At 35.9% G+C, this 11989-nt stretch overlaps 1 non-coding gene across 1 annotated transcript; it reads left to right on the top strand.

Moving 5' to 3' along the window:
* Nucleotides 1–10732: 10732 nt before the first annotated feature.
* On the top strand, nucleotides 10733–10804 carry TRNAY-AUA (transfer RNA tyrosine (anticodon AUA)). The gene has a single exon. It is a non-coding gene; the product is annotated as a tRNA-Tyr (tRNA).
* The last annotated feature ends 1185 nt before the right edge of the window (nucleotides 10805–11989 follow it).

Raw genomic sequence — 11989 nt, 5'->3', positions numbered from 1 at the left:
GAGAAGTGCTTTCAGGGTAGAATGCATCTTAACTGGCGGACTAGCAATAGTTTGTTTTTCACAATTTGGAAATGAAATTGCTTCAGTTCCCATTGACATCTGGGGCTTGGTGATGTTAAAGAGGTATTTAAATAACAATGATGCAAGTTGTTTTTCTTTCAAAATGTAATCTTTGTCAGTTTCATATTGCTGTTTTATTTAGAGAGAAATAGTAACGTTTTTGTCATGTACTAGTATTATAATGTTAGGAAATCACTTTATCTAATATTCATTCTGTCCTTAAAAATGCCAGACTCCTCATTAGACCCTCAGAATATGAAAGTGATTCTGATGAGATTGCTCCTCTCAGAGAAGTTCATAGTTTAATGGGGGAAATAGATGTCTGAACCCATTTTTAGTAATGTGAAAAAAGTGGCAATACTCGCGTGCATAAAATGGCAAAGTTCTGTAACAGAGGTAGCAAAGGCATCATGACAACAGTAACAACTGAACTCAAACTTAAGGCTAAGTGAACATTTTCTAGATTGAAAAGGCAAAATGGACATTGCAGAGAGCGCCGTAAGGATGTTGACTGTTTTAGCTCTTTTAACTTGTCAGGAACTGAGGAAAATACATGCATTAATCCATTTGAGGCTTCAACATTTGCTTGAGATAAGTTTTGCTTTTACTCCTTGGTACATGCATGGTTACAGGGATTACATATAATGGCACAGACTTTTGATTCAAGGCAGTCTGACTTCACTTTAGTAAGAACTGCTTCCCTGTAACTTCTTTGGGCACATGTATTATCATATCGATGTGGAAACACACCAAGGGCAAAAAAACACAGAATTAACTAATTCATGAGTACCTACTCTCTGGGCTTCCCTGGTAGCTCAGCGGTAAAGAATATACCTGCAATGCAGGAGACAAGGGTTCAATCCCTAGTTTGAGAAGATCCCCTGCAGGAGGGCATGACAACCCATGCCAGTATTCTTGCCAGAAAAATCCCATGGAGAGAGGAACCTGGCAGGCTACAGTCAATAGGGTTGCAAAAGACAGACACGACTGAAGTGACTTAGCATGCATGCACACACTCACTCTCTGCCAAGCACTGGGCTGGCATGAACTGTCCAGGGAAAATTTAGGAGGATACTCTACTAATAAAACAATGAGTCAGAAGAAGCAACTATTGAGAGAAAGGTAATTACTGGCAATTCACTGTTGTCTGTTAGATTAGGGATGAGACATGGAGTAGACAAATATGACTGATGGTTTTTGCTTGACAAATGGAGTGAATGTGATGACATAATATGAAGCAGGAAAAAACTTAATCAGGGAAAACTGATCATTCATTTTGAAGCCATGGGTTCCCCTATGAAAATCATACAGTCAGATTACCTGCTTAACTATATCTCAGTTTGGTTAATAATATCAGATTATGCTGTGATACATTTAACTCTAAAATACTATGCAAAAAAAGAAAACAATACTCTGCAGATTTTAAAACAAACTATCTTAGTACAAGTGAATGAAAAGCCACAATGAAATAAACTCATTCAGTCCAGAAACAGACAACTCAAAGAGAATCCTTCAGAGGGGTAAATGGCTACTTCAGAAGTCTAACCAGAACACATAGTAATTATTCATAGAGTGAAATAATAAATTAATAATAATTAAATAAATGAGTGTGTGAATTCATGGTGAGATTCTGTACTGAATTTACTTTTAGAGCACAAGTGAGAGAAAATGGACTTGAATTAGTGCAAAAGAGAGTTGACATTCATAAATCATAAACTTCTTAAGTTCGTAGAGTATTTCCTTTGGAGATGTTCCATAAAGGGGGGAACTGTCGTTGCTCAAGAGGCTGCTGCTTGGGTAGTTTACAGTGTGCACAGCACAGAGTCCCAAAGAAACAGGAATGGAGGAGCATTGTGTTATCCTGAAGAACCATCCCTGAATATCCTGATAAACTCATACACTCTTTCACCTTTAGTTGATGTAAGCATCTCCTGTATCCTTAGATATTAGCTCTTTAATTTTGCTTCAATATGCTACTTTTAAAACCTCAGCCAAGATTCTCTACTCATCTTTATAGAGACATTAATGATAACCTTATATTTTGGTCAAAAGTTTACTTGTATTCAAAGTCATTGAACTGTTTCCTTTCAGTTTGTTTTTATTTTTTACTCTCTTGATCCCTCTACCTAAAGGGTCATTTACTCCTCAGTTCCCTTTTAACTATGTTTACAGTCACAGAATCTATTGCTGTCATTTGCACTGAGGACCAACAGTTTTCTTTGTACATAAAGCTGTTTCTTCCATATTCAATGTTTATACTTTCATCTATTATTTTTATTATATCATAATATTTATTTTAATGTGCCAAATATTTTACTATCTATGTAATCTTGTTCATATACTTCTACTGCCTCAATAATAGATTCATCTACTCATAAAATTAAAGTGTTTAATTTAATTATAAACTTATGGGTAAACTTATATAATTAAATATTTAATTTAAAATTAAAATATTTGAACAAGACAGAGTTAAATTATAGTCACATAATAAATAATAAAATGTATATTATCACATGGAATTTTATCCCAAAGCACTGAGTGCCTGGTTGATGTTATTTGCCAAGCTAAGAGGTGGTGGTACAATAACCAACAAGACAAGAATTATCCTATTCTGAAAATGCTTTTAGATTAGTGAAAAATATACACAAACTAAGTTAACTTTAGAATATCATATAATAGCAAAGAATCAGATTCTATAGGATATAAATATGCATATATATGTATATACATATGTACATGCATACATATACATATATATTTAAATAAATAAGGTATTTTCATTGTATCATTTTATTGTTGTTATACTTTAGGGTTGACTTCAATGTAATACATTACATATTCCTAAAATACACATATTCGCTCCATTAATAATAAACCATTTAAAAATTAACTGTATATTTTTAAAATATCTGAAAGGATTATAAATATTCACCATTCATTTTATAATATTTCATATTTGCAATAAATGCATAAGAAAGTGGCATGTCTTTGTCAAGTAATACAGAAGAGCTCTTTTGAAGTGGTTGTTTTTATTTGAAAACATATTATTAAGGTAATTTGAAAGGATATAAAAACTATATTCATTTCAATGAAGTATGCTTTTAAATTATAACCTTATATTTAAGAATTTTTTTGTTATAGGCTTTGAATTCTGATCAATTATAAATATTATAATAGCTTCACATTAAAATGGGTTTCAAATTATTTTTATTACAGCCTAAGCATTGTAGCAAGATAATAACATAAAAGATTTGATTATGAATTAAATATTTTTCAAGAAGTGGTATCTGGAGGACAAAAACTATGTCTACTGTTTCCTTTGCATTTTCCCATCAGATCTAATAAAGAACCGCAGGAGCTCACTAAATGTTGGTGGTGATCTCACTTCCAACTTAGTTTTGATGAGCTTCTGAATTAGATGTCCTCTAATGTCCTTTCCTTCTCTGAAATTGTTATTCTCTAATAGAGTTCTATATGTTCATTTTCCCCCATAGAGAAATATAAAGCACATCCTGCTCTCTAAGTAAGAATGATCTGTTCAGTGATGCAGATTACACATTATTCATGCTAGTGTTGAAGACAAAAATCACAGATAAGGTTCTCATCAGGAAGAGTTATTCCCAGATTAAAAAAGAATGAGTTGAGGCAGTCTCAGCTCTTTCATTTTTTTTTTCAAATTCTAGTTGAAATAGGACTACAACAAGTGAAATTATTTTGTTAGTGTATTAATTTTCATTTATTCTTTAAAAAAAAGAAAAAACAACTAGGGCACACATTTTTACATGTTTCTCAATGATCAGTCTTAAAACTCTTGTTGGAAAACTTGAATTTCCTTGAAAATTCTGATTTATTAAACCAGAACTATCTGGAGATGCATAGTGTTGCATAGTGGTGATGCCAGGGATGTCCATAAAAATCTCCTTGAATGCTTTTTATTATCATTAGATTTTTTGAAGTGTGGTTTGGTCACTTATTTCTTGTATGATATCCTCAAACGGTGGATGCATAAAACACCCACTTATAACTAATTTGAAAAGTTTTGTTTGGCAATAAAAGGACTATATAAATTTAGAAGTGTTAACAAGCCAAAGACATTGTATATAATTCAGGGTCAAATAAATGGCAAATAGGAGTTCCCTTAAGGTTACAGATTGAGGAATCATGTTACTTTTTCTGTAGTATGGATACTGTTTGAATGGGCAAAGAAAATGAATGTGATATACAGAGAAGATGACAAGCCTTAGTAAAAGCTCAGAAGCAGGCAAACAAAAGCTAGATTCAGCAAAAATGATAATGTCACTTTGTCTGACACAGGGGTATGAGTAGGGAAGAAGAGTAGTCTGTGGACAGATGCAGAGGCTGAATAGGATAGCAGGAAAATGGGCTTTAATGAGACAGAGGCTGAATAAAGGTATCTCTTACTGTGAAAACCTGAGGCAGAAGGCGCTTTGTTTAGTTTCTTCTAAATCAGGGGGAAAAAAAAGAAATAAAATATATCTCTAGGTTATCACATAATTAAATTATGTCCATAATCTGCCATACATAGCATTGAAATTCCACTCAATATTGTAAGTAGGCAAACTTCCTCAAGTACACTCTATCCTCATAGATTTGTAAACATTGTCACATAGAAAGGAGATTTTTTGCTTTTGCTATGTATATGTCTAGATTTTATCTAATTAGGATATTTTTAAATGGAGGTGAATATGATAAGAACATTGGATGATGGAAACTAAAAGAAAAAACCTGGCGGAAGGTCTATTTTAATAGTTTTGTTTTAGAGTTTAACAATTGCTATTCTATAGATTTAAATGTAGAAATGACACATAGCAGGGATGGAAGAAAGGAGAAAAAATGTGATGCAAGGGGAAGACCATGGACTTAAGAGACAAATAGACCTATGTTGTAATAAGTCTACCTTTCTTACTGTGTGACTTTTGAACTCTATTAAAGCTCTTTGACTTTGAGATTTCTTATCCATAAAACAAGGGCTATTTTTTTTTCTATCTCATAGTATTTATGTGTCTAGCTTCATGCTTGGCAAAGAGGCAGCACTCAAAAAATAATAGCTCTCATCCCATGAATGTCATTATTTTATGCATGGTGAGTTTTCTGTTACTCATAAAAAAGACAGTGTCAGCAATTATCAAAGTTCAATATGAGGCTATATTGTGGTTCTTTGAAAACATATTTTAGTTAACAACATCGTTAATTCTTTACACCTTTTTTCAGGAAGTCCCTTCTACAGCTTCACATTATCTCGGCCATAATTCTCATGGGCAAAATGGTTGGCTCAAACCCTACCTTTTTTCCCACGTAATTTAATCCTAGTGCAAGTTTTGATTAAATCCATCTGATTTTCAATACCTAGAACACTTTTGAAATTCTAAGCTTAAAGAAAAATTAAAAAAATAATTTTTAAAACTGTTGAATCCCTTCTGCAGAGGAATTGTGTATCTAAAATAGTCCAACAATTGCTACTCAGTAACCTATTTCCAACCTTAAATTTCTAAGCAATAGTAACTGTACAATAGATACCTTCCTAATAAATATGACCATTCTTCATACAAATGAAATAGTGCTGTATCCAAATTTACTGAAAAGGCACATTCTGCATGATGTTCATTCCTTCTCTAGTTCAATTAAAATGATGAAGCCATTATCTTTATCTAGCAGATAAAGATAAAACGGATACATTCTTCTAAGATAGTTGGACAAGGGAAGAGAGAAAATTTTGGTCACTATAAAAGCATATAGGAGGCATGTTTGGGTAGCTTCTATAGTCTCTGTATTTGTATAAGGATGATAAGATTTTCAGTTTGTTTCTGCCACTATTCATTATTTATTTCCTTTGTTCACAGTTACTATCTCTACTCATCCAGATTCTTTACGTGTTGGGGTGGGTCAAAGCTTTGTTCCTAACGGATCTAACCCTCGATGTCCCTGCATATGTGTGGTTGTTCCAGTCTTCCTTTAACTGGTAATGCTGGAATGGCAGTACTTGAAAAACTTCTCCTTGCTGTGCCATAAAATGTTGCTTCAGTTCCGTCTGATTCCGTGCAACCCTATGGACTATAGCCCACCAGACACCTCTGTCTTTGGGATTCTCCAGTCAAGAATACTGGAATGGATTGCCATTCCCTTCTCCAGGGGATCTTCCTGACCCAGGGATCGAACTGGTGTCTCTTACCTCTGACCTGCATTGGCAGGCGGGTTCTTTGCCACTAGCGCCACCTGGAAAGCCCAATACTCCCTCTTACCCCTATTATAATAAAACAAACACATTTGCCCATGATAATCAGAACCAGTCATCTCAGATAACATAGTATTATTCCCTTTTGGGGGGTATTATTGATCTAGCAACATGAGGAGCCCACAATGACCAGGTGGTAATCTGAATGCATTACTGTTGTTTTGTCTTATAGAAGCATTTAGCTGAGAACTGTAAAACAATAGAACTTTCTGATGCAAGGAAAAGAAGAAAGTATATTTTGAGTTGGTAATTAGGTATATTAGCAAGATTACTCTTAATTTACTCAAATATTCCAGTTCCATGTGTTCTAACAATGGAAGAACTAGTACAGCCTCATCTATTTGTCACTGATTTGTAGAATATTCTGTCTCACTATATGATGTCACACTTTTAAATGGTCATTTCTAAGTAGGACAATCACAAAATCTTTAAGAGTCCATTTCACCAGTTACTTCTGGGTGATAGGGTAAGATTTGTCAGTTCTGTGAGTGTAAACTGATTGCCTCACTATTTTGGCTAGAAAATAAGTGAATTCTTTCAGAAGTAGAGTATCCTGCTGATGAATAAGACATTCAATAATACTATTGTTAAATAACATCACCAACTCAATGGACATGAATTTGAGCACACTCCAGGAGATAGTGAAAGGCAGGGAAGCCTGGAGTGCTGCAATCCATGGGGTCGCAAAGGGTTGGACAAGACTTTGTGACTGAACAACAAACAATAAAGATTATGGTGCCATTACTGGCAGGCAGAGAAGAATGAACCAAAACAGATGTCTCTTCAAATAAGAAAATCTTCCGTATTTGACATTTCCCAGGTTAACATAACTGATCATCTAGAGGTTTACTGTTATTTGCTGCTGGCATTGGGCATTTAGAGTGGCATATGCAGATAAACTTTGAGAAGAGAAAAGCTGTCTGTGTGCACACATTCATAATTTTTATCCCTACCAAAATGATCACTCTTTGCTCTAAACCTTTTAAACAATCTTGAGATGACAAGGAAAAGAGAGCACGTAACAACCCAATGATGCTGTCTTATTCACCTGAGAACTTCTCACTTGGCACAGAAATATCCTGTCATTCTCAGTCTATTTTGAGAAGTTCATAAATAAAATATACCACTTCCCTAAAACTCTGTAACTTACCTTTTTTCTAATTCCCTGACCATCTGGCTAATTCTTACCCACTGTTCTTAAATAAATGTTAACTCATACTTGCAGCCAGTTCTTCCTCCATGCAGGGTAAAACCGTATGTATTATTAGAATTTTTGCCAAATGGCAGTACCTTCCCTGCTCTCCTTTCCAGTCAGTAGACTGCTGTGACTTTACGTTTTAACTATTTCTAACACACAGTTAAGGACTATTTGTAAACCCACGAGCTTTTATTTTCCCCCTTTCTCAATCAAGTAGCTGTAGGGAATTCTCTGTAAGTGAGCATGCCCATATGTGGCTTGAAGAGGGGTGCCAATGCTGTAGAGATAAATGTACTAATTTTAGAGACTTCTGCAGCCTCAATTTTACCTTTAGTATCCTAAATAGCTTTGATTATAAACAATACACTCTTTATAATAACTATAACATAAATCTTATAGCTATAAAGATTGTATTTATAAGCCTAAACATTAAAGTAAGGTCTTACTGGACTGTCTATGTTAATCTTTGGTATTCTATGGGCACTTAGTCAAAAATTCTGGTTACTATTAACTGTTGCAAAGACCACAGTATCCTTGCTTCTATGCATTACATATATCCTTTTTGGCCTCTGGATTCTGAGATTTCATCATGCGCATTAGAATATGAAGAAGTAAAGTGTTAGTCACTCAGTAGTGCTCAACTCTTTGCAACCCCATGGACTGCAGCCCATCAGACTCCTCTGTCCATGGGATTTTCCAGGCAAGGATCCTGGAGTGGGTTGCCCTTTCCTTCTCCAGGGGACCTTCCCAACCCAGCAATCGAACCCAGGTCTGCTGCACTGCAGGCAGATTCTCTACTGACTGACCTACGAAGGAAGCCCACATTAGAATCTGAAGCTATTTCAATACAACTCTCATCATTATATTACAAAGAATAGCAGATAGTATGCTGTGGCTTTCCTCACCAACAGATTTTTCAATGACTCAGTGAAAGGAATCTCCTTTGGACTCTATCACATTTAATGAATGTATAAATTAATCATACATGATTAAGCCACACCAACATCGGTAAATCTTTGAGGCATTAGAATCACTTCTTGTGTGTTATAACATGGAAACTGGCATTTTTGTCATAAGGATATACTGTAACAGCTAATCAGCTTATCAAGCACTTTCCTTCAATAAGCACTTTCTCCTAAGAGACTGCAGATAATCATTTAATGTGTTGCTTTGACATTGCATGTGATAGAATAACAATGTTCTTATTGTAATGTTAGCAGGATCCTCTTTGACTTCAAACACAACCAGGACAGATACCCAATACCAGATGCTTATTTCCTTGAGGCTTATTACCAAGCACATGTGTTGTATCAGTTAAGGTTTAACAGCAAAGACAGACCTCACTCAAGCTTGCATACCTATATGATAATGTATTATAATAAATTTAATTTTTTACTGAACTATTAAGAGGCAATAGGAACAGACTCTAGGTTGAGATGCCAAGAATAACCTCCAAACCTGCAATACTACTGGGCTTCCAAGGACTGCTCTTCCTGCTGTGATCAGGAAAATTCCCGTTGAATCAAGAATTCAGTGCTGCAGCTGCTTGCTTCATAATCACAACACCTGTGCTATACTAAACATATACAACACATACACACCCCAGTGGATGCTTTATGCCTTGCTTCTTTTTACACTTAATTCCATTTGAATTCAATTTTTATTCAAGTGGATCTCATTTGGGGAATCTAAATCACAACAAGATACTGTATTCTTGTTTGGTTCTGTTTTAGTAATTCAGCATCTACATCACAAGAAAGCATATATTAGAAAGAGGTTGGAATGGATGTTGAACTGGGTGAGCCAATGCATCTGCCATAGTTTACTACATGGTAGTGATTTATGGAATGAAAGCCTAGTTGTGGAAAAGCTTTAGAATTAGCACTTAAATTTTGAAGTGTTTGCTTAAGCATTTACTCTGTAGAACTGTTGCCTAAATATTAGCTCAATTCACAACTGTTAAGTACATATGTGCCAAGTTCTGGGGATACAACGATGAATTATATCGGTTGTTCAATCTGTAACATAGGATAGAATAATCAATAGCTGTAGTAATTCAGATATTAACACTAGACCAAGAAATGAACAACATGCTCTCGGATTAATTCAGCTTTGGATGGATATAGAATGGATACCATGCCTTAAGTATTTTTGTGGTATTATGAGAAGGGAAATATATTATTCAAGGAGATAAAAACATGTGTTAGGTATGAAAAGATAAGGGTTCATATGAAAGTATATGATCCCTGATTGTACATGCACAATAAATATTTGTTGAGATTAAATTACCAAAAAAACAAACAAAAAAAACTAGGATGCAATGCTCCCAATAATAGTGAACCGAAGATATGCCAAGGGAGTTAGAATTTTTAGGTTTTCAAGGACATTTGCAGGTCTCTTTGACCAAGTTGTGGATAGAAAAAAGAGGTATCACTTCCAGGCCAAAACAGCAATTAAGCTGGTATAAGACCACCTACTGTTTTCTTTTCTCTCTTGCAAAACCATCAACATTCAGAAAGAGATTTCTCACAGGACATGCAAGAAAACAGAAGTCTTTTATACTAAGAAATCACATAGTAATATGTTTATAATGGTAACTCTGGAAGTACTGAGGAGGATAGATTATAGTGCAGACAGCTGGAGTCAGACAGATCAAATAGAATATCATGTAAGAATCCATGTTCCCTGGAGCAGAAGCAGTAGTAGAGATGAGGAAGCTCATCTCAGAGACATTAGAGGGAGGGGAATGAGAGGACTTAGTTGAAGCAAATATATAAAGAGGAAAGGGGGAAGTCAACAATAAGTTCAAGATTTCTATCTTTGCTCACTGGGGGAATGGTAAAATCTTGATTGGAACACAGACATTTATTTCATGCTCACCAAATATCTATATGTGTTCCCGTATTGACCATTCCTCTTTCTATAAAGTGAGATCATCTAGCTACTTCATCAGTGAGCTGTAAGCAGAAATTATGCATGTCACTCTTGAAAAAAGAATAAAGTAGTATGCACACTCTGGATCTTTCTTCTTTGCCCTTGTTAACAGAGGAGATCTAGAGCTGAGATGGCTGAATCACTTACACTAGAACCCTAGGTCACTAGATGGATAGAAGCAACTCTAGAATGTCATCCAGTCCTCATCACAAGTGAGATATGAACTGTTTCATGTGTAAATTGACTTAATTATGGGTTGGTTTTATGACAATTTGGTCAGTTTAGCTTCCTTGGTAGCTCAGACGGTAAAGCGTCTGCCTATAATGCAGGAGACCCAGGTTAGATCCCTGGGTTGGGAAGATCCCCTGGAGAAGGCAATGGCACCCCACTCCAGTACTCTTGCCTGGAAAATCCCATGGACCAAGGAGCCAGGGGGGCTGCGGTCCACGGGGTGGCGAAGAGTCAGACACGACTGAGTGACTTCACTTCACTTCAAAAGAAAAAACAGAACTCTTGTAGAGGTAAATAACATATAATTTACTGAATATTATATGCCAGTCACTGTTTTAAGCACATCCTTTATATATAAAACAGGCTTCCCAGGTGAAGAATCTGCCTGCCAATGCAGGAAATGTGGGTTCGATCCCTGGATCTGAAAGATCCCCTAGAAAAGGAAATGCCAGTCCACTCCAGTATTCTTGCTTTAGAAATACCACGGGCAGTGGAGACTGGTGGGCTACAGTCAGTGGAGCTGCAGAGTCAGACACAATTTAGCGGCTAAACAACAACAACAATATTGTTTGTAACAATTCATTTGCTTCCTAAGGCAACCCTGTAAGGAAGGGTTATTTTATTTAAATTTTGGAGATGAGGGAATTGAGTCATAGGGCAGTTAGGCCATTTGATTTCATACAGCCAGGATGCTGTGAGTTTGAAATTCTGGACCACATTTTACACATGCTGAATTTGAGACAGGAATATCCAGTGTGCATATAGAGATAAGTTCTTCACGCTTAAGAGATTTAATTTTGTGATTCATTGCCATAGAGTTGATATCTGAACCCATAGACAAGATAAATGTCTTTGGAAGCATACTGATGCAAAAACAAGATTGAAGTAGTAGGAATAAAAGGAGATTTTTTTTTTTTTTTTGAGACCTGGATGACAAGAGTACACAACATAAACATAGGGGTATAAAGACTGGAGGGCTTCCCTGGTGGTTCAGTGGTAAAGAATCCACCTGCAGTGCAGGAGACCCAGGTTCTATCCTTGGGTTTAGGATGATCCCCTGGAAAAGGAAATTGCAACTCACTCCAGTATTCTCGCCTGGGAAGTCCCATGAAGAGAGGAGCCTGGAGGGCTATATAGTCCATGGGGTTGCAAAACAATCGACACCACTTAGTGAGTAAACGCACACACACAAAGACTGGAACACCTTTCTCTGGCTTTAAGATTCTAGATCTTGGTAGTTTTATCTGGCTGCCCATCCATATTTGTAAAAAGCCTGTGTAGGCTGGATGATGGAGTTGCAGACCATAGGTTTG

Source organism: Odocoileus virginianus, chromosome 21 (genome assembly GCF_023699985.2).
Source record: "Odocoileus virginianus isolate 20LAN1187 ecotype Illinois chromosome 21, Ovbor_1.2, whole genome shotgun sequence".
NCBI lineage: Eukaryota > Metazoa > Chordata > Mammalia > Artiodactyla > Cervidae > Odocoileus > Odocoileus virginianus.
This window is presented reverse-complemented; position numbering and strand designations above follow the sequence as displayed.